This window comes from Salmo trutta, unplaced genomic scaffold (genome assembly GCF_901001165.1).
Source record: "Salmo trutta unplaced genomic scaffold, fSalTru1.1, whole genome shotgun sequence".
Classification (NCBI taxonomy): Eukaryota; Metazoa; Chordata; class Actinopteri; order Salmoniformes; family Salmonidae; genus Salmo; species Salmo trutta.
In genome coordinates, this window is record NW_021823216.1 from 1,692,270 (window position 1) to 1,715,157 (window position 22,888).

The 22,888-nt window shown below is 44.3% G+C and overlaps 1 protein-coding gene and 1 long non-coding RNA gene across 3 annotated transcripts in view; one reads left to right on the top strand and one right to left on the bottom strand.

Moving 5' to 3' along the window:
• The window catches only part of LOC115189734 (thyrotropin-releasing hormone-degrading ectoenzyme), a 350,721-nt gene that overhangs the window by 20,719 nt on the left and 307,114 nt on the right, over positions 1 to 22,888 (top strand). The gene's annotated exons all lie outside the window — the stretch shown is intronic.
• On the bottom strand, positions 915 to 1,712 carry LOC115189735 (uncharacterized). The gene is made up of 3 exons (XR_003876984.1): positions 1,666 to 1,712; positions 991 to 1,275; positions 915 to 924 (listed from the first exon to the last, which is right to left on the bottom strand). It is a non-coding gene; the product is annotated as an uncharacterized LOC115189735 (long non-coding RNA).

A 22,888-nucleotide genomic window follows, 5' to 3' on the forward strand; every position in this document is an offset into this window, starting at 1 on the left:
GTGGTGGTGAGTTACACTAGTGACCCCCTAACCCTAACCTTAACCCTCGGCAGTCTGTAACTGCACCTACAGAGGGGTAACCACTGAGAGTGGTGTGGTGTAGAGTTACAGTCTTACTGACTGACTGACTTAATCCTGTTTATCCCCATTGGGATGTGAGGCCACAAAAGGCTCTCTAACGTCCAACAGTGGAGTGGTGGGGAGTTAATGTCAGAAGATAAGATCAACTTTATTGTGCCCAAGGGGAAAATTGTCTTGGAAACACAGTATTACTGTTTCCAAAAGAAACACTGTATACAGTATAAAGTAGGCCTATAAAGTTAGAGACATTCAACATGCTCTCTCCACTAGCTGTATCCTCATTACCTAACCCTACATTAAGATGAAATAACTCATGATAGGCTGTCTACTGACCAATCAAGTCTGAGGATAAAGCCCACTTTGTCTTTTAGTATGTTTATCTATTGATTACCCTTGTGGAGCAGACTGCTGCTGTTTCCCACTAATACTGTCATCACTACAAACACCATCTAAAGAGTTATTACTGTCATCACTACAAACACCTTCTAAAGAGTTAATACTGTCATCACTACAAACACCTTCTAAAGAGTTAATACTGTCATCACTACAAACACCTTCTAAAGAGTTAATACTGTCATCACTACAAACACCTTCTAAAGAGTTATACTGTCATCACTACAAACACCTTCTAAAGAGTTATACTGTCATCACTACAAACACCTTCTAAAGAGTTAATACTGTCATCACTACAAACACCTTCTAAAGAGTTAATACTGTCATCACTACAAACACCTTCTAAAGAGTTAATACTGTCATCACTACAAACACCTTCTAAAGAGTTAATACTGTCATCACTACAAACACCTTCTAAAGAGTTAATACTGTCATCACTACAAACACCTTCTAAAGAGTTAATACTGTCATCACTACAAACACCTAAAGAGTTAATACTGTCATCACTACAAACACCTAAAGAGTTAATACTGTCATCACTACAAACACCTTCTAAAGAGTTAATACTGTCATCACTACAAACACCTTCTAAAGAGTTAATACTGTCATCACTACAAACACCTTCTAAAGAGTTAATACTGTCATCACTACAAACACCTTCTAAAGAGTTAATACTGTCATCACTACAAACACCTTCTAAAGAGTTAATACTGTCATCACTACAAACACCTTCTAAAGAGTTAATACTGTCATCACTACAAACACCTTCTAAAGAGTTAATACTGTCATCACTACAAACACCTCTAAAGAGTTAATACTGTCATCACTACAAACACCTAAAGAGTTAATACTGTCATCACTACAAACACTTCTAAAGAGTTAATACTGTCATCACTACAAACACCTTCTAAAGAGTTAATACTGTCATCACTACAAACACATTCTAAAGAGTTAATACTGTCATCACTACAAACACCTTCTAAAGAGTTAATACTGTCATCACTACAAACACCTTCTAAAGAGTTAATACTGTCATCACTACAAACACCTTCTAAAGAGTTAATACTGTCATCACTACAAACACCTTCTAAAGAGTTAATACTGTCATCACTACAAACACCTTCTAAAGAGTAATACTGTTATCACTACAAACACCTTCTAAAGAGTTAATACTGTCATCACTACAAACACCTTCTAAAGAGTTAATACTGTCATCACTACAAACACCTTCTAAAGAGTTAATACTGTCATCACTACAAACACCTTCTAAAGAGTTATACTGTCATCACTACAAACACCTTCTAAAGAGTTAATACTGTCATCACTACAAACACCTAAAGAGTTAATACTGTCATCACTACAAACACCTAAGAGTTAATACTGTCATCACTACAAACACCTTCTAAAGAGTTAATACTGTCATCACTACAAAAACCTTCTAAAGAGTTAATACTGTCATCACTACAAACACCTTCTAAAGAGTTAATACTGTCATCACTACAAACACCTTCTAAAGAGTTTATACTGTCATCACTACAAACACCTTCTAAAGAGTTTATACTGTCATCACTACAAACACCTTCTAAAGAGTTAATACTGTCATCACTACAAACACCTTCTAAAGAGTTAATACTGTCATCACTACAAACACCTTCTAAAGAGCTCCTCATACAAGGTGCCAGTTTGAGAGCTGCCATTCAAAACTCTTTACAGTGTCTGAACCATTTGGCAACTTGTCTGCATCAAAGAAGAGAGGAGACATCATGCCTGACCTTATTTACAGAACAGCAACAATGGCCATGTCCCAAATGCTCACTTTTCCCTATAAAGTGCACTACGGCCCATAGAGCTCTGTTCAAAAGTAATGCCTTATATAGGGAATAGGGAGCCATTTGGGATGCAATCAACATTAGCTATTGAAAACAGTATTCAGCAGGTGTCCTCTCCTCTCCTTCAGACAATTATCTTCATTATCTTGACAACTTTCTCACCTTCCCTTCCTGTTAACCTTGGGTTCCCCTCCTCCTCCTCGTCCTTCATCATCATTGTCATCATGATCTTCGTCATCCCACTTTAATTACTCCCCATTCATTTCCACTGTCATTATCCAAGGACATTGCCCAATATCTCCCTACACACACACACACACACACACACACACACACACACACACACACACACACACACACACACACACACACACACACACAACGCCGCCTGTAGTCCTCCTATCCCTTATTACAGGAACATCACCTTCTCAACAGCACCTTTAATGACCAGCCATATCTGCAGCATTTATTTCCATACAGACCCCCTCCTGTGCCTCACCCCTCACACTGCCACTAACCCATCAATCAAATTACCGTGACAACACTGGCCGGTCTCAACTCATCCATCATCGGAGCGTGGCGTGCGTACGCAGCGAGGGGAGATGAGGAACGGAGTTAGGGCTTGCATATATCCGGGGAAGTGTAGTGAGGAGAAACGTGTAGCAGAGTACTACAGTGTCCGTTGCAGTTGGCATCAATGCTGTGAAGTGGAGTGGGCAGTAGGCCGCACTGAGGGAAAACAGTTGTTTTTATTTAATCTTTATTTAACACTGGAACTGCCAGGATGGTCAATCTGACCTTTTTCAATGTTGTAATTTGAAATAACTTCATTTCAATAAAAACCTTGAAACCACCTTTCCCTGACTTTTCCTAAATATGTGTATTTTACAGTCTAGCAGCACAGTGAGATCAATATCATAAAAGACAAAAACGTTCTGAGAAATTGGACCTCAAAGGGCCGTGATGGTAACAATGATCCCAGGCATGTTTTACCCACTGTAAGCTTCCGCAAACCTATTGTTTGTGTTGCTTGCTATTCCTTTGTTCTTTTTCCCGCCTGGTGTTTCCGGCATTGGATGTTGCTTAGCAACTGTTGTTGTTTACTTGCTTTGAAATGAGCACGAAGGAAAGTATCCTTTAGATTCTAGAATACAGAATCAATAGAATACAGTTGCAAATAGAAGTTAGAATTGGAACAGATTATAATAGAACAGAACAGGAACACAATAGAATACAATAGAAGCATTATACAATAGAATAAAACACAACAGATCAAAACCAACTAGTGTCTAGCTGTCAGGAAAGCTGACCGCCCCGCAGGCTTTAGCCATGCTCCAGGATATGGATAAGGCTGATGGAGGCATTCAGTCTGATGCAGGGAGTGATGGTCTCATGGGTGTGTGAGAACTCATCCGATGTCCCTGACTCTGACAGTGATACAGAGACGCCCCAGCACAAAAGACAGCATCTTGGACACATCCACTTCATGACGTCCGCTGATGTTCCAGGTAGGCCTTGCGTCTTCTTCAGCTTTTTTTTACCTAGGACAAAAGATTGCTCAATATTGTTGGTTTGACAAACAGCAAACTAGTTTACAAGAAAAGCGTTGACCAATAGCCTCCAACACATACAGGTGCAGTAGAATACAATTAGAAAAACTCAATCAGAATAGAATATTATTGTTCTTTTTTCCATTTTATTATTAGCCAAATGTATTTATTATTAAGAGAATATTCTTATTATCATCATTGTTGGCCTGTCACCACTATTACTATCTATAATTAGCCTATTACTGGCATTAGGCTATTATCGGCTTACCATGGTTGTTGTAGACCTAATTATTTATATTATTAGGCTATTATTATCTTATCCCTTTTATCATTAGCCTATTAGCATTAGCCTATTAGCATTAGCCTATTATCATTAGCCTATTATCATTAGCCTATTATCATTAGCCTATTATCATAAGCCTACTATCATTAGCCTATTAGCAGGTCCTCATGTTGTATTGTGTATGGAAGCCGACTGTGATGTTACGCAATATTGTAATTGTTGTGTGTATGAACAGAAGTTTAGCCCTGATTCACATCTATATTTTATGAGATATAATAAACTAATTAGGATATTATCAACAGTGTCGAATCCACAACCATTGCCATCTTTGCCTGTGCCATCCACAACATCACCCAGACTGCCGACACCTGTAGGTCTACCAGCTAGGCAATGCACTCAAAAAAGCCACTTTTTTACAAATAGGCTAACTAAGCTTGAATTACATATATTTTTATTCATCCTGCAGTGCCAAATCCACCACTACCTGAGAGACAGGAATTGGGAAAGGACGGCACAGTCTGGAAGCTTCTGCAGCCAGGTGAAAATGTAGGGAGACGACAAGGACAGAATGTCATGACTGAAGCTGCAGGACTCACACCACACGCCAAGCGCAATATTGAAGATGCGCTCACTGCCTTCCTGTGTTTATTTGATCATGGGATGCTGAACCACATCAAGGACCGTGGTGCACAGAGTAAAGGTGACAGTTGGTGGGACATGTCTGTTGTCCAACTAAAGGCCTTCATTGCACTGTTGTGAATCTGTGATGCTCAAAGCGCAAAGAGTATGGAGAGCTTCTGGTTGGCTGACTGGGGCTATGCATTCTTCAAAAGAGACCATGTCCCGGAATTCATACAGAAAGATCATGAGATTCCTGCGTTTTGACAAGAGAGAGACCTGAGGCAGACGTCTCCAAGAAGACTAAATTGCCCTGGTTTCCGCAGGTGTGGGGTGAAATTCGTGGAGAACATCATTGCTTGCTACAAGGCAGGTAACAACATCACCGTTGATGAGCAACTGTTCCCCACAAAAGCACGCTGCCTCTTTACTCACTACGTGGTCAACAAACCCTGCTGATGGGAAGAACATGTACACAGTGAACGTCGTACCAAACCTGGGAAAGGATGAGAGACCTGGTTAATCACAGAGACATGGTTAAAGACTAGGAGAGACCTGGTTAATCACAGAGACCTGGTTAAAGACTAGGAGAGACCTGGTTAAAGACTAGGAGAGACCTGGTTAATCACAGAGACATGGTTAAAGACTAGGAGAGACCTGGTTAATCACAGAGACCTGGTTAAAGACTAGGAGAGACCTGGTTAATCACAGAGACATGGTTAAAGACTAGGAGAGACCTGGTTAAAGACTAGGAGAGACCTGGTTAATCACAGAGACATGGTTAAAGACTAGGAGAGACCTGGTTAAAGACTAGGAGAGACCTGGTTAATCACAGAGACATGGTTAAAGACTAGGAGAGACCTGGTTAATCACAGAGACATGGTTAAAGACTAGGAGAGACCTGGTTAAAGACTAGGAGAGACCTGGTTAAAGACTAGGAGAGACCTGGTTAAAGACTAGGAAAGACCTGGTTAAAGACTAGGAGAGACCTGGTTAAAGACTAGGAGAGACATGGTTAAAGACTAGGAGAGACCTGGTTAAAGACTAGGAGAGACCTGGTTAAAGACTAGGAGAGACCTGGTTAATCACAGAGACATGGTTAAAGACTAGGAGAGACCTGGTTAAAGACTAGGAGAGACCTGGTTAAAGACTAGGAGAGACCTGGTTAATCACAGAGACATGGTTAAAGACTAGGAGAGACCTGGTTAATCACAGAGACCTGGTTAAAGACTAGGAGAGACCTGGTTAATCACAGAGACATGGTTAAAGACTAGGAGAGACCTGGTTAAAGACTAGGAGAGACCTGGTTAATCACAGAGACATGGTTAAAGACTAGGAGAGACCTGGTTAATCACAGAGACCTGGTTAAAGACTAGGAGAGACCTGGTTAAAGACTAGGAGAGACCTGGTTAATCACAGAGACATGGTTAAAGACTAGGAGAGACCTGGTTAATCACAGAGACATGGTTAAAGACTAGGAGAGACCTGGTTAATCACAGAGACATGGTTAAAGACTAGGAGAGACCTGGTTAATCACAGAGACCTGGTTAAAGACTAGGAGAGACCTGGTTAATCACAGAGACATGGTTAAAGACTAGGAGAGACCTGGTTAAAGACTAGGAGAGACCTGGTTAATCACAGAGACATGGTTAAAGACTAGGAGAGACCTGGTTAATCACAGAGACATGGTTAAAGACTAGGAGAGACCTGGTTAAAGACTAGGAGAGACCTGGTTAAAGACTAGGAGAGACCTAGTTAAAGACTAGGAGAGACCTGGTTAAAGACTAGGAGAGACATGGTTAAAGACTAGGAGAGACCTGGTTAAAGACTAGGAGAGACCTGGTTAAAGACTAGGAGAGACCTGGTTAATCACAGAGACATGGTTAAAGACTAGGAGAGACCTGGTTAAAGACTAGGAGAGACCTGGTTAAAGACTAGGAGAGACCTGGTTAATCACAGAGACATGGTTAAAGACTAGGAGAGACCTGGTTAATCACAGAGACCTGGTTAAAGACTAGGAGAGACCTGGTTAATCACAGAGACATGGTTAAAGACTAGGAGAGACCTGGTTAATCACAGAGACATGGTTAAAGACTAGGAGAGACCTGGTTAATCACAGAGACATGGTTAAAGACTAGGAGAGACCTGGTTAAAGACTAGGAGAGACCTGGTTAAAGACTAGGAGAGACCTGGTTAAAGACTAGGAGAGACCTGGTTAAAGACTAGGAGAGACCTGGTTAAAGACTAGGAGAGACATGGTTAAAGACTAGGAGAGACCTGGTTAAAGACTAGGAGAGACATGGTTAAAGACTAGGAGAGACCTGGTTAAAGACTAGGAGAGACCTGGTTAAAGACTAGGAGAGACCTGGTTAAAGACTAGGAGAGACCTGGTTAAAGACTAGGAGAGACCTGGTTAAAGACTAGGAGAGACCTGGTTAATCACAGAGACATGGTTAAAGACTAGGAGAGACCTGGTTAAAGACTAGGAGAGACCTGGTTAAAGACTAGGAGAGACCTGGTTAATCACAGAGACATGGTTAAAGACTAGGAGAGACATGGTTAAAGACTAGGAGAGACCTGGTTAAAGACTAGGAGAGACCTGGTTAATCACAGAGACATGGTTAAAGACTAGGAGAGACATGTTTAAAGACTAGGAGAGAACTGGTTAATCTCAGAGACATGGTTAAAGACTAGGAGAGACCTGGTTAATCACAGAGACATGGTTAAAGACTAGGAGAGACCTGGTTAAAGACCAGGAGAGACCTGGTTAATCACAGAGACATGGTTAAAGACTAGGAGAGACCTGGTTAAAGACTAGGAGAGACCTGGTTAATCACAGAGACATGGTTAAAGACTAGGAGAGACCTGGTTAATCACAGAGACATGGTTAATCATAGAGACCTGGTTAAAGACTAGGAGAGACCTGATTAATCACAGAGACATGGTTAAAGACTAGGAGAGACCTGGTTAATCACAGAGACATGGTTAATCACAGAGACATGGTTAATCACAGAGACCTGGTTAAAGACTAGGAGAGAGCTGGTTAAAGACTAGGAGAGACCTGGTTAAAGACTAGGAGAGAGCTGGTTAAAGACTAGGAGAGACCTGGTTAAAGACAAGGAGAGACCTGGTTAAAGACTAGGAGAGACCTGGTTAAAGACTAGGAGAGACCTGGTTAAAGACTAGGAGAGACCTGGTTAAAGACTAGGAGAGACCTGGTTAAAGACTAGGAGAGACCTGGTTAAAGACTAGGAGAGAGCTGGTTAAAGACTAGGAGAGACCTGGTTAAAGACTAGGAGAGACCTGGTTAATCGCAGAGACATGGTTAAAGACTAGGAGAGACCTGGTTAAAGACTAGGAGAGACCTGGTTAAAGACTAGGAGAGACATGGTTAATCACATAGACATGGTTAAAGACTAGGAGAGACCTGGTTAAAGACTAGGAGAGACCTGGTTAATCACAGAGACATGGTTAAAGACTAGGAGAGACCTGGTTAATCACAGAGACATGGTTAAAGACTAGGAAGAGACCTGGTTAAAGACTAGGAGAGACCTGGTTAAAGACTAGGAGAGACCTGGTTAATCGCAGAGACATGGTTAAAGACTAGGAGAGACCTGGTTAAAGACTAGGAGAGACCTGGTTAAAGACTAGGAGAGACATGGTTAAAGACTAGGAGAGACCTGGTTAAAGACTAGGAGAGACCTGGTTAAAGACTAGGAGAGACATGGTTAAAGACTAGGAGAGACCTGGTTAAAGACTAGGAGAGACCTGGTTAAAGACTAGGAGAGACCTGGTTAAAGACTAGGAGAGACCTGGTTAAAGACTAGGAGAGACCTGGTTAATCACAGAGACATGGTTAAAGACTAGGAGAGACCTGGTTAATCACAGAGACATGGTTAAAGACTAGGAGAGACCTGGTTAAAGACTAGGAGAGACCTGGTTAATCGCAGAGACATGGTTAAAGACTAGGAAGAGACCTGGTTAAAGACTAGGAGAGACCTGGTTAAAGACTAGGAGAGACCTGGTTAAAGACTAGGAGAGACCTGGTTAAAGACTAGGAGAGACCTGGTTAAAGACTAGGAGAGACATGGTTAAAGACTAGGAGAGACCTGGTTAATCACAGAGACATGGTTAAAGACTAGGAGAGACCTGGTTAAAGACTAGGAGAGCCCTGGTTAAAGACTAGGAGAGACCTGGTTAAAGACTAGGAGAGACCTGGTTAAAGACTAGGAGAGACATGGTTAAAGACTAGGAGAGACCTGGTTAAAGACTAGGAGAGACCTGGTTAAAGACTAGGAGAGACCTGGTTAATCACAGAGACATGGTTAAAGACTAGGAGAGACCTGGTTAAAGACTAGGAGAGACCTGGTTAAAGACTAGGAGAGACCTGGTTAATCACAGAGACATGGTTAAAGACTAGGAGAGACATGTTTAAAGACTAGGAGAGAACTGGTTAATCTCAGAGACATGGTTAAAGACTAGGAGAGACCTGGTTAATCACAGAGACATGGTTAAAGACTAGGAGAGACCTGGTTAAAGACCAGGAGAGACCTGGTTAATCACAGAGACATGGTTAAAGACTAGGAGAGACCTGGTTAAAGACTAGGAGAGACCTGGTTAATCACAGAGACATGGTTAAAGACTAGGAGAGACCTGGTTAATCACAGAGACATGGTTAATCATAGAGACCTGGTTAAAGACTAGGAGAGACCTGATTAATCACAGAGACATGGTTAAAGACTAGGAGAGACCTGGTTAATCACAGAGACATGGTTAATCACAGAGACATGGTTAATCACAGAGACCTGGTTAAAGACTAGGAGAGAGCTGGTTAAAGACTAGGAGAGACCTGGTTAAAGACTAGGAGAGAGCTGGTTAAAGACTAGGAGAGACCTGGTTAAAGACAAGGAGAGACCTGGTTAAAGACTAGGAGAGACCTGGTTAAAGACTAGGAGAGACCTGGTTAAAGACTAGGAGAGACCTGGTTAAAGACTAGGAGAGACCTGGTTAAAGACTAGGAGAGACCTGGTTAAAGACTAGGAGAGACCTGGTTAAAGACTAGGAGAGAGCTGGTTAAAGACTAGGAGAGACCTGGTTAAAGGGTTAATCGCAGAGACATGGTTAAAGACTAGGAGAGACCTGGTTAAAGACTAGGAGAGACCTGGTTAAAGACTAGGAGAGACATGGTTAATCACATAGACATGGTTAAAGACTAGGAGAGACCTGGTTAAAGACTAGGAGAGACCTGGTTAATCACAGAGACATGGTTAAAGACTAGGAGAGACCTGGTTAATCACAGAGACATGGTTAAAGACTAGGAAGAGACCTGGTTAAAGACTAGGAGAGACCTGGTTAAAGACTAGGAGAGACATGGTTAAAGACTAGGAGAGACCTGGTTAATCGCAGAGACATGGTTAAAGACTAGGAGAGACCTGGTTAAAGACTAGGAGAGACCTGGTTAAAGACTAGGAGAGACATGGTTAAAGACTAGGAGAGACCTGGTTAAAGACTAGGAGAGACCTGGTTAAAGACTAGGAGAGACATGGTTAAAGACTAGGAGAGACCTGGTTAAAGACTAGGATAGACATGGTTAAAGACTAGGAGAGACCTGGTTAAAGACTAGGAGAGACCTGGTTAATCACAGAGACATGGTTAAAGACTAGGAGAGACCTGGTTAATCACAGAGACATGGTTAAAGACTAGGAGAGACCTGGTTAAAGACTTGGAGAGACCTGGTTAATCGCAGAGACATGGTTAAAGACTAGGAAGAGACCTGGTTAAAGACTAGGAGAGACCTGGTTAAAGACTAGGAGAGACCTGGTTAATCGCAGAGACATGGTTAAAGACTAGGAGAGACCTGGTTAAAGACTAGGAGAGACCTGGTTAAAGACTAGGAGAGACATGGTTAAAGACTAGGAGAGACCTGGTTAAAGACTAGGAGAGACCTGGTTAAAGACTAGGAGAGACATGGTTAAAGACTAGGAGAGACCTGGTTAAAGACTAGGAGAGACATGGTTAAAGACTAGGAGAGACCTGGTTAATCGCAGAGACATGGTTAAAGACTAGGAGAGAGCTGGTTAAAGACTAGGAGAGACCTGGTTAAAGACTAGGAGATACCTGGTTAAAGACTAGGAGAGACCTGGTTAAAGACTAGGAGAGACCTGGTTAAAGACTAGGAGAGACCTGGTTAAAGACTAGGAGAGACATGGTTAAAGACTAGGAGAGACCTGGTTAATCACAGAGACATGGTTAAAGACTAGGAGAGACCTGGTTAAAGACTAGGAGAGCCCTGGTTAAAGACTAGGAGAGACCTGGTTAAAGACTAGGAGAGACCTGGTTAAAGACTAGGAGAGACATGGTTAAAGACTAGGAGAGACCTGGTTAAAGACTAGGAGAGACCTGGTTAAAGACTAGGAGAGACCTGGTTAATCACAGAGACATGGTTAAAGACTAGGAGAGACCTGGTTAAAGACTAGGAGAGACCTGGTTAAAGACTAGGAGAGACCTGGTTAATCACAGAGACATGGTTAAAGACTAGGAGAGACCTGGTTAAAGACTAGGAGAGACCTGGTTAAAGACTAGGAGAGACCTGGTTAAAGACTAGGAGAGACCTGGTTAAAGACTAGGAGAGAGCTGGTTAAAGACTAGGAGAGAGTGTGGTGTTGAAAATGGGGGAAGGGAGGAAACATTACTACGGACAACTTTTTCACCTCACTTGACCTCGCCAAAGCACTGCTCTCCAAAGAAATCAGCCTGGTAAACAAGGCAAGATGGGTGCTGCCCCCCTCCGCTAAGGAGCAGGCTGAGCTGTTCATCACACAGGTGCTGCCCCCCTCCGCTAAGGAGCAGGCTGAGCTGTTCATCACACAGGTGCTGCCCCCCTCCGCTAAGGAGCAGGCTGAGCTGTTCATCACACAGGTGCTGCCCCCCTCCGCTAAGGAGCAGGCTGAGCTGTTCATCACACAGGTGCTGCCCCCCTCCGCTAAGGAGCAGGCTGAGCTGTTCATCACACAGGTGCTGAGAAGTGAGAATGCCATGCTGCCCCTTTACCAGGGTAAGCAAGGAAAGAAGATCTGTCTCATCCGCACAATGCACCCCACTGTTACCATTGAGGGAGTCCAAAAGCCAAAGCCTGACACGGTTACCCACTACAATGCAACGAAGGTATATATATTTTTCTTACTGTGTTAACATCGATTCTTTGTGGCATTGTTTTGTGTAGCCTATAGAACTTGCAGTAAGCATTTCATTGTAGCATACGTTGTATTGTATTGTATTCCAGTGCATACGACAAGGCCTGCAGGCTGAAACTGCCACAGAGGGAGAATCCGCTTCAACTAGCAAAAGAGCTCCGAGCACAACACATGTCTGGGAAAGCTGTGCTGCTTGCCCAAGGTCCAGGTCTGAAGTATCCGGAGGATGCGCGACCAGAGTAGCAGCAGAAGAAGCGGAGACAGTGCCAAGTGTTCAGGCATTGCAAACAGAACAAAACACACAAAACTTACAGCACTTGCCAGAAAGTTGTGTGTGGGAAATGCACAAGGACGTTAGTGATTACTTGTGTCAACTGTGAGTGGTCTATAGAGACTAAACAGCATGAGCCAGGACGCAGTGCACGCACAAAGTTTAGCCAATAATTAGTCAAATGTCTATGAGCCATCATACATTACCAGTCAACAGTTTGGACACCTACTCATTCAAGGGTTTTTCTTTATTTTTACTATTTTCTACATTGTAGAATAATAGTGAAGACATCAAAACTATGAAATAACACATATGGAATCATGTAGTATCCAAAAGTCATCATTACTTTAACACATGAACGTCAGTCAATACAGAAAACATTTCTTCAAGTGCAGTCACAAAAACCATCAAGCGCTATGATGAAACTGGCTCTCATGCGGACCGCCACAGGAATGGAAGACCCAGAGTTACCTCCCCTGCAGAGGATACGTTCATTAGCTCAGAAATCGCAGCCCAAATAAATGCTTTACGGAGTTCAAGTAACAGACACATGTCAACATCAGCTGTTATTTTATTTAACGAGGCAAGTCAGTTAAGAACAAATTCTTATTTACAATGACGGCCTACACCCTATGGGACTCCCAGTCACAGCCGGTTGTGATAAAGCCTGGATTCAAACCAGGGTGTCTGTAGTGACGCCTTTAGCACTGAAATGCAGTGCATTAGACCGCTGCACCAATTGTTCAGAGGAGACTGCAAGAATCAGGCCTTCATGGTTGAATTGCTGCAAAGAAACCACAACTGAAGGACACCAATAAGAAGAAGAGACTTGCTTGACCCAAGAAACACGAGCAATGGACATTAGACCGGTCTGATGATTCCAAATTTGAGATATTTGGATCCGACCGCCGTGTCTTTGTGAGACGCAAAGTAGGTGAATGGCTGGTGACACTGTCTGTGATTTATTTAGAATTCAAGGCACACTTAACCAGCATGGCTACCACAGCATTCTGCAGTGATACACCATCCCATCCTGTTTGCTCTTAGTGGGACTTTAATTGGTTTTTCAACAGGACAATGACCCAACACACCGCCAGGCTGGGTAAGGGCTATTTGACCAAGAAGGACAGTGATTCAGTACTGCATCAGATGACCTGGCCTCCACAATTACCCAACCTCAACCCAATTGAGATGGTTTGGGATGAGTTGGACCGCAGAGTGAAGGAAAAACAGCCAACAAGTGCTCAGCATACGTGGGAACTGCTTCAAGACCGTTGGAAAAGCATTCCAGGTGAAGCTGGTTGAGAGAATGCCAAGAGTGTGCAAAGCTGTCGTCAAGGCAAAGGGTGGTTACTTTGAAGAATTTCAAGTATAAAATATATTTTGATATGTTTAACACTTATTGTTTTTTTTTTCAATTTGTTATTATGGGGTATTGTGTTAACAAGGAAAATAAATGTTTTAATCGATTTTAGAATAAGGCTGTAACGTAACATAATGTGTAAAAAGTCAAGGTGTCTGAATACTATATATGTACAGTTGAAGTCGGAAGTATACATACACCTTTGCCAAATACATTTAATCTCAGTTTTTCACAATTCCTGACATTTAATCCTAGTACAAATTCCCTGTTTTAGGTCAGTTAGGATCAACACTTCATTTTAAGAATGTGAAATGTCAGAATAATAGTAGAGAGAATGATTTATTTCAGCTTTTATTTCTTTCATCACATTCCCAGTGGGTCAGAAGTTTACCTACACTCAATTAGTATTTGGTAGCATTGCCTTTAAATTGTTTAACTTGGGTCAAACGTTTCGGGTAGCCTTCCACAACCTTCCCACAATAAGTTGGGTGAATTTTGGCCCATTCCTCCTGACAGAGCTGGTGTAACTGAGTCAGGTTTGTACGCCTCCTTGCTCGCACACACTTTTTCAGTTCTGCCCACATATTTTCTATAGGATTGATGTCAGGGCTTTGTGATGGCCACTCCAATACCTCGACTTTGTTGTCCTTAAGCCATTTTGCCACAACTTTGGAAGTATGCTTAGGGTCATTGTCCATTTGGAAGACCCATTTGCGACCAAGCTTTAACTTCCTGACTGATGTCTTGAGATGTTGCTTCAATATACCCACATCATTTTCCATCCTCATGATGCCATCTATTTTGTGAAGTGCACCAGTCCCTCCTGCCGTAAAGCACCCCCACAACATGACGCTGCCACCCCCATGCTTCACAGTTGAGATTGTGTTCTTTGGCTTGCAAGCCTCCCCCTTTTTCCTCCAAACATAATGATGGTCATTATGGCCAAACAGTTCTATTTTTGTTTCATCAGACCAGAGGACATTTCTCCAAAAAGTACGATCTTCGTCCCCATGTGCAGTTACAAACCGTAGTCTGGCTTTTTTATGGCGGTTTTGGAGCAGTGGCTTCTTCCTTGCTGAGCGGCCTTTCAGGTTATGTCGATATAGGACTCGTTTTACTGTGGATATAGATACGTTTGTACCTGTTTCCTCCAGCATCTTCACAAGGTCCTTTGCTGTTGTTCTGTGATTGATTTGCACTTTTCGCACCAAAGTACGTTCATCTCTAGGAGACAGAACACGTCTCCTTCCTGAGAGGTATGATGGCTACATGGTCCCATGGTGTTTATACTTGCATACTATTGTTTGTACAGATGAATGTGGTTCCTTCAGGCGTTTGGAAATTGTGTTCTTGGGGACCTATGTGTTCTTGGGGACCTTGTATTGCTATGATTGCTTCATATATGAGCTAATTTACAGCATTTTAATGACATATATTTTTGTCTATGGTGACGGTATGATTGACGCTATGGAAATTGACATGAAACTGCTTTGTTCCAGGTTTCATCTCTGTATTTCGAAACCTTTAAAACAACAACACAAAATAATATGAATTTCGATTCAAATTTTCTCTTACAGTCAGCAAATACATTATTGTCTTATTTTAGTACTTACGGTCCATACGCATCTGGATGAAATAACAACGGTCAGAATTACAGTCATGGCCATTCTAGAAGACATGGAATTCCGGCGCTCCGAGTGTTAACCAGTTCGGGCATTGAGATAAACATCTAGTTTTCAAGAGAGACCTGAACCAAGACAACAGTATTAACACATCAGTTTCAGACAGTCACGTGACAACCAGACAGACAGTCACATGACAACCAGACAGACAGTCACATGACATCCACTAGACAGACAGTCACATGACAACCAGACAGACAGACACATGACAACCAGACAGACAGTCACATGACAACCAGACAGACAGTCACATGACAACCAGACAGACAGTCACATGACAACCAAACAGACAGTCACATGACAACCACCAGACAGACAGTCACATGACAACCACTAGACAGATAGTCACATGACAACCAGACAGACAGTCACATGACAACCACTAGACAGACAGTCACATGACAACCAAACAGACAGACAGTCACATGACAACCAACCAGACAGACAGTCACATGACAACCAAACAGACAGACAGTCACATGACAACCAACCAGACAGACAGACACATGACAACCACTAGACAGACAGTCACATGACAACCAGACAGACAGTCACATGACAACCAGACAGACAGTCACATGACAACCAGACAGACAGTCACATGACAACCAGACAGACAGTCACATGACAACCAGACAGACAGACAGTCACATGACAACCAGACAGACAGTCACATGACAACCAGACAGACAGTCACATGACAACCAGACAGACAGTCACATGACAACCAACCAGACAGACAGTCACATGACAACCAGACAGACAGACAGTCACATGACAACCAGACAGACAGACAGTCACATGACAACCAACCAGACAGACAGTCACATGACAACCAGACAGACAGACAGTCACATGACAACCAACCAGACAGACAGTCACATGACAACCAACCAAACAGACAGTCACATGACAACCAACCAGACAGACAGTCACATGACAACCAACCAGACAGACAGACACATGACAACCAACCAGACAGACAGACACATGACAACCAACCAGAGAGACAGACACATGACAACCAACCAGACAGACAGACACATGACAACCAACCAGACAGACAGACACATGACAACCAACCAGACAGACAGACACATGACAACGAACCAGAAATAGATTAGTATAATAAGCAGCATGTTAGTTCACCAGTCAGGAAAACATTATAGTGCAGTAGGTGAAATTACAGGGTCATAACAGTATCAACAATACTTTACATAAAACAACATGTTTCTTTACTTCAGGCAACGTCAACTACTGACATCGGTTGACATCTAGAGACGACTACATGTCTCAACAACCTGTCCTTCTGTTGGTCCTATGAACTCCTCCAGGGACACCAGGTTGGCTTTGAGGGGGCTAATAAAAAGTAATAATTATTACTTCTTTTTTTCCCATGTTCAGTTGTGAGTCGTACAGAACAAGTAAACAAGCTGGTTCTGTTTGTATCAATGAAAAACAAATGGAATGAATTAAAGCCTTACATTTACACTTTATCCAGAGTGACTCAGCGTGCGTTCATCTTAAGGGTAGCTAGCTGAGAACCACATATCGTAAACAGGTATCAGCAACGTCAGTGTTAGTGACAAGAGAGGCTGTTTATTTTAGTTTGTTGGTCGTTGTGATGGTATGGAGCCTGTCTGGTTTACTGTATCAGATGGTTGTCATGTTATCACCCTGACACCCTGCTCTACAGAGGATAGCCCTGCCTAGAGCATCACACTGGAGCACCCTGACACACTGCTCTACAGAGGATAGCCCTGCCTAGAGCATCACACTGGAGGACCCTGACACACTGCTCTACAGAGGATAGCCCTGCCTAGAGCATCATACTGGAGCACCCTGACACACTGCTCTACAGAAGATAGCCCTGCCTAGAGCATCACACTGGAGCACCCTGACACACTGCTCTACAGAGGATAGCCCTGCCTAGAGCATCACACTGGAGCACCCTGACACACTGCTCTACAGAGGATAGCCCTGCCTAGAGCATCATACTGGAGCACCCTGACACACTGCTCTACAGAGGATAGCCCTGCCTAGAGCATCATACTGGAGCACCCTGACACACTGCTCTACAGAGGATAGCCCTGCCTAGAGCATCACACTGGAGCACCCTGACACACTGCTCTACAGAGAATAGCCCTGCCTAGAGCATCACACTGGAGCACCCTGACACACTGCTCTACAGAGAATAGCCCTGCCTAGAGCATCACACTGGAGATGCATGCACTAACTCAGGTTCATGTTTTCAAGATGGGATTGGTAAAACACCCCATAGCTCATGCTTCATCCCTACAGGTGATGCATGCACTAACTCAGGTTCATGTTTTCAAGATGGGATTGGTAAAACACCCCATAGCTCATGCATCATCCCTACAGGTGAATGAGAGAACAGACATTTCACCTCTGTAGAGCAGTGTGTCAGGGTGCTCCAGTGTGATGCTCTAGGCAGGGCTATCCTCTGTAGAGCAGTGTGTCAGGGTGCTCCAGTGTGATGCTCTAGGCAGGGCTATCCTCTGTAGAGCAGTGTATCAGGGTGCTCCAGTGTGATGCTCTAGGCAGGGCTATCGTCCTGCATCATCTACTGTTATGACATACAATACTGAAAGACCAGTCCTGAAGATATTCCTCTGGGTAGGAAAGAGAACAGACATTTCACATTGCTTCTCCAAAACCAGAAGCCAGAAAGCTGAGCTCCAGGTTCCTTATCACATTCTGGGTCTGAGTCGCAAATGGCACCTATCACGGCTGTCTGAAGAATGGGACCAAGGCGCAGCGTGTGTATCGTTCCACATTTTATTAACTGTGAAACTATGCAAGACATACAAATAAACTAATGAACAAAACAACAAACCGTGACGAAGAGGTGCAACATACACTTACTCAAAATAATCTCCCACAACTCCTAGTGGGAGAAACAACAACTTAAATATGATCCCCAATTAGAGACAACGATGACCAGCTGCCTCTAATTGGAGATCATCCCAAAAAACAACAACATAGAAATACAACAACTAGAACCCCACATAGAAATACATAAACTAGACAAAAACCCCAACATAGAAAAAATAAACTAGAACCAACATAGACATAAATAAACTAGACAAAACCCTCTGTCACGCCCTGACATACTCTACCATAGAAATATAAAAGCTTTCTATGGTCAGGACTTGACAGCACCCTATTCCCTACACAGTGCACTACTTTAGAACAGGCCCCATAGGGCCCATAAGGCTCTGGTCAAAAATAGTACTCTATACAGCAAATAGGGTGCAATTTGGGACTCAGCCATTCTAGTCTCAGTGTCAGGAAGCTAAAGAACACTGCACTGGCCTACAACAATGATGTGCTTTAACATTGAAGTGGTGTCAGGCTTGGCACTCTCCTCAGAGAAGCCTGGTACTCCACTCAGAGATGTACTGTCTGCTGTAGAGAGGAGAGGAACCTGGTACTCCACTCAGAGATGTACTGTCTGCTGTAGAGAGGAGAGGAGTCTGGTACTCCACTCAGAGATGTACTGTCTGCTGTAGAGAGGAGAGGAGAGTATCCTGCTACTCCCCTCAGAGATTTACTGTCTGCTGTAGAGAGGAGAGGATCCTGGTACTCCCCTCAGAGATGTACTGTCTGCTGTAGAGAGGAGAGGAGTCTGGTACTCCACTCAGAGATTTACTGTCTGCTGTAGAGAGGAGAGGATCCTGCTACTCCCCTCAGAGATGTACTGTCTGCTGTAGAGAGGAGAGGAGTCTGGTACTCCCCTCAGAGATGTACTGTCTGCTGTAGAGAGGAGAGGAGTCTGGTACTCCACTCAGAGATGTACTGTCTGCTGTAGAGAGGAGAGGAGTCTGGTACTCCCCTCAGAGATGTACTGTCTGCTGTAGAGAGGAGAGGAGTCTGGTACTCCACTCAGAGATGTACTGTCTGCTGTAGAGAGGAGAGGAGTCTGGTACTCCACTCAGAGATGTACTGTCTTCTGTAGAGAGGAGAGGAGAGGAGTCTGGTACTCCCCTCAGAGATGTACTGTCTGCTGTAGAGAGGAGAGGAGCCTGGTACTCCCCTCAGAGATGTACTGTCTGCTGTAGAGAGGAGAGGAGCCTGGTACTCCCCTCAGAGATGTACTGTCTGCTGTAGAGAGGAGAGGAGTCTGGTACTCCCCTCAGAGATGTACTGTCTGCTGTAGAGAGGAGAGGAGAGGAGCCTGGTACTCCCCTCAGAGATGTACTGTCTGCTGTAGAGAGGAGAGGAACCTGGTACTCCACTCAGAGATGTACTGTCTGCTGTAGAGAGGAGAGGAACCTGGTACTCCACTCAGAGATGTACTGTCTGCTGTAGAGAGGAGAGGAACCTGGTACTCCCCTCAGAGATGTACTGTCTGCTGTAGAGAGGAGAGGAACCTGGTACTCCACTCAGAGATGTACTGTCTTCTGTAGAGAGGAGAGGATCCTGCTACTCCCCTCAGAGATGTACTGTCTGCTGTAGAGAGGAGAGGAGTCTGGTACTCCACTCAGAGAAGTACTGTCTGCTGTAGAGAGGAGAGGAGTCTGGTACTCCCCTCAGAGATGTACTGTCTGCTATAGAGAGGAGAGGAGTCTGGTACTCCCCTCAGAGATGTACTGTCTGCTGTAGAGAGGAGAGGACCCTGGTACTCCACTCAGAGATGTACTGTCTGCTTTAGAGAGGAGATGAGCCTGGTACTCCCCTCAGAGATGTACTGTCTGCTGTAGAGAGGAGAGGAGTCTGGTACTCCACTCAGAGATGTACTGTCTGCTTTAGAGAGGAGAGGAGTCTGGTACTCCACTCAGAGATGTACTGTCTGCAGGAGAACCAGAGCGGGAGGCTACATGGCATGGCAACAAGGCTCTTCAGTTATGTAAATGTCCCATTGTGGCTGTTGAAACTTTCACCACACACAAGGCAGGCAGAATTGGAGCATGACCGTATTGTGTGTGTGTGTGTGTGTGCATATTGCAGCCAGCTTTAGATGCAGCCTAAGGAGGTGTTGCTACAGCTGAGGCCCAGTGGCTGATTAGACTAAACCCTGACGTGTTCACGTGGCAGAAAATAACCTCCTGTACTGCTCTTTTCCGCCGCCGTCCCGGCGCCAACCGCTCTGCGCCGACCGCTCTGCACCGACCGCTCTGCGCCATCCGCTCTGCGCCGACCGCTCCACCCCGGCTTAACCATTGGTAAAGAATTAACTAAGCAACAATCTTTACATAATTAGAGTGTGATGAAGGACACTTCTCAGTGGCCTACTGTATCCTAAAGGGTGTGATGGAGGACACTTCTCAGTGGCCTACTGTATCCTAAAGGGTGTGACGGAGAACACTTCTCAGTGGCCTACTGTATCCTAAAGGGTGTGATGGAGGACACTTCTCAGTGGCCTACTGTATCCTAAAGGGTGTGACGGAGAACACTTCTCAGTGGCCTACTGTATCCTAAAGGGTGTGATGGAGGACACTTCTCAGTGGCCTACTGTATCCTAAAGGGTGTGATGGAGAACACTTCTCAGTGGCCTACTGTATCCTAAAGGGTGTGACGGAGAACACTTCTCAGTGGCCTACTGTATCCTAAAGGGTGTGACGGAGAACACTTCTCAGTGGCCTACTGTATCCTAAAGGGTATGATGGAGAACACTTCTCAGTGGCCTACTGTATCCTAAAGGGTGTGACGGAGAACACTTCTCAGTGGCCTACTGTATCCTAAAGGGTGTGACGGAGAACACTTCTCAGTGGCCTACTGTAACCTAAAGGGTATGATGGACGACACTTCTCAGTGGCCTACTGTAACCTAAAGGGTGTGATGGAGGACACTTCTCAGTGGCCTACTGTATCCTAAAGGGTGTGATGGAGAACACTTCTCAGTGGCCTACTGTATCCTAAAGGGTGTGATGGAGGACACTTCTCAGTGGCCTACTGTATCCTAAAGGGTGTGATGGAGGACACTTCTCAGTGGCCTACTGTATCCTAAAGGGTGTGACGGAGAACACTTCTCAGTGGCCTACTGTAACCTAAAGGGTGTGACGGAGAACACTTCTCAGTGGCCTACTGTATCCTAAAGGGTGTGATGGAGGACACTTCTCAGTGGCCTACTGTATCCTAAAGGGTGTGATGGAGGACACTTCTCAGTGGCCTACTGTATCCTAAAGGGTGTGACGGAGAACACTTCTCAGTGGCCTACTGTAACCTAAAGGGTGTGATGGAGGACACTTCTCAGTGGCCTACTGTATCCTAAAGGGTGTGATGGAGGACACTTCTCAGTGGCCTACTGTATCATAAAGGGTGTGATGGAGAACACTTCTCAGTGGCCTACTGTATCCTAAAGGGTGTGACGGAGAACACTTCTCAGTGGCCTACTGTATCCTAAAGGGTGTGACGGAGAACACTTCTCAGTGGCCTACTGTAACCTAAAGGGTATGATGGACGACACTTCTCAGTGGCCTACTGTAACCTAAAGGGTGTGATGGAGGACACTTCTCAGTGGCCTACTGTATCCTAAAGGGTGTGATGGAGAACACTTCTCAGTGGCCTACTGTATCCTAAAGGGTGTGATGGAGGACACTTCTCAGTGGCCTACTGTATCCTAAAGGGTGTGATGGAGGACACTTCTCAGTGGCCTACTGTATCCTAAAGGGTGTGACGGAGAACACTTCTTAGTGGCCTACTGTAACCTAAAGGGTGTGACGGAGAACACTTCTCAGTGGCCTACTGTAACCTAAAGGGTGTGATGGAGGATTTAGACCCTTTACTCAGTACTTTTGGGCCTCTCAAGGACAATCAGAAACTTGTCCCGAAGCCACTCCTGCGTTGTCTTGGCTGTGGGCTTAGGGTCATTGTCCTGTTGGAAGGTGAACCTTGGCCCCAGTCTAAGGTCCTGAGCGCTCTAGAGGAGGTTTTCATCAAGGATCTCTCTGTACTTTGCTCCATTCATCTTTCCCTTGATCCTGACTAGCCTCCCAGTCCCTGCCGCTGAAAAACATCCCCACAGCAGGATGCTGCCACCACCATGCTTCACCGCAGGGATGGTGCAAGGTTTCTTCCAGATGTGACGCTTGGCAATCTTGGTTTCATCAGACCAGAGAATCTTGTTTCTCATGGTCTGAGAGTCTTTAGGTGCCTTTTGGCAAACTCCAAGCGGGCTGTCATGTGCCTTTTACTGAGGAGTGGCTTCCATCTGGCCACTGTACCATAAAGGCCTAATTGGTGGAGTGCTGCAGAAATGGTTGTCCTTCTGGAAGGTCCCATCACCACAGAGGAACTCTAGAGCTCTGTCAGAGTGACCATCTGGTTCTTGGTCACCTCTCTGACCAAGGCCCTTCTCCCGATTGCTCAGTTTGGTCGGGCGATGGAGTCCGCTGTGTACTTGGGGACCTTCAATGCTGCAGAAATATTTTGGTATCCTTCCACAGATCTGTGCCTCAACACAATCCTGTCTCAGAGCTCTTAGCTTGGTTTTTGTTCTGACATGCACTGTCAACTGTGGGACCATATATATAGACAGGTGTGTACTTTTCCAAATCATGTCCAATCAATAGAATTTACCACAGGTGGACTCCACTCAAGTTGTAGAAACATCTCAAGGATGATCAATGGAAACAGAATGCATCTGAGCTCAATTTCGAATCT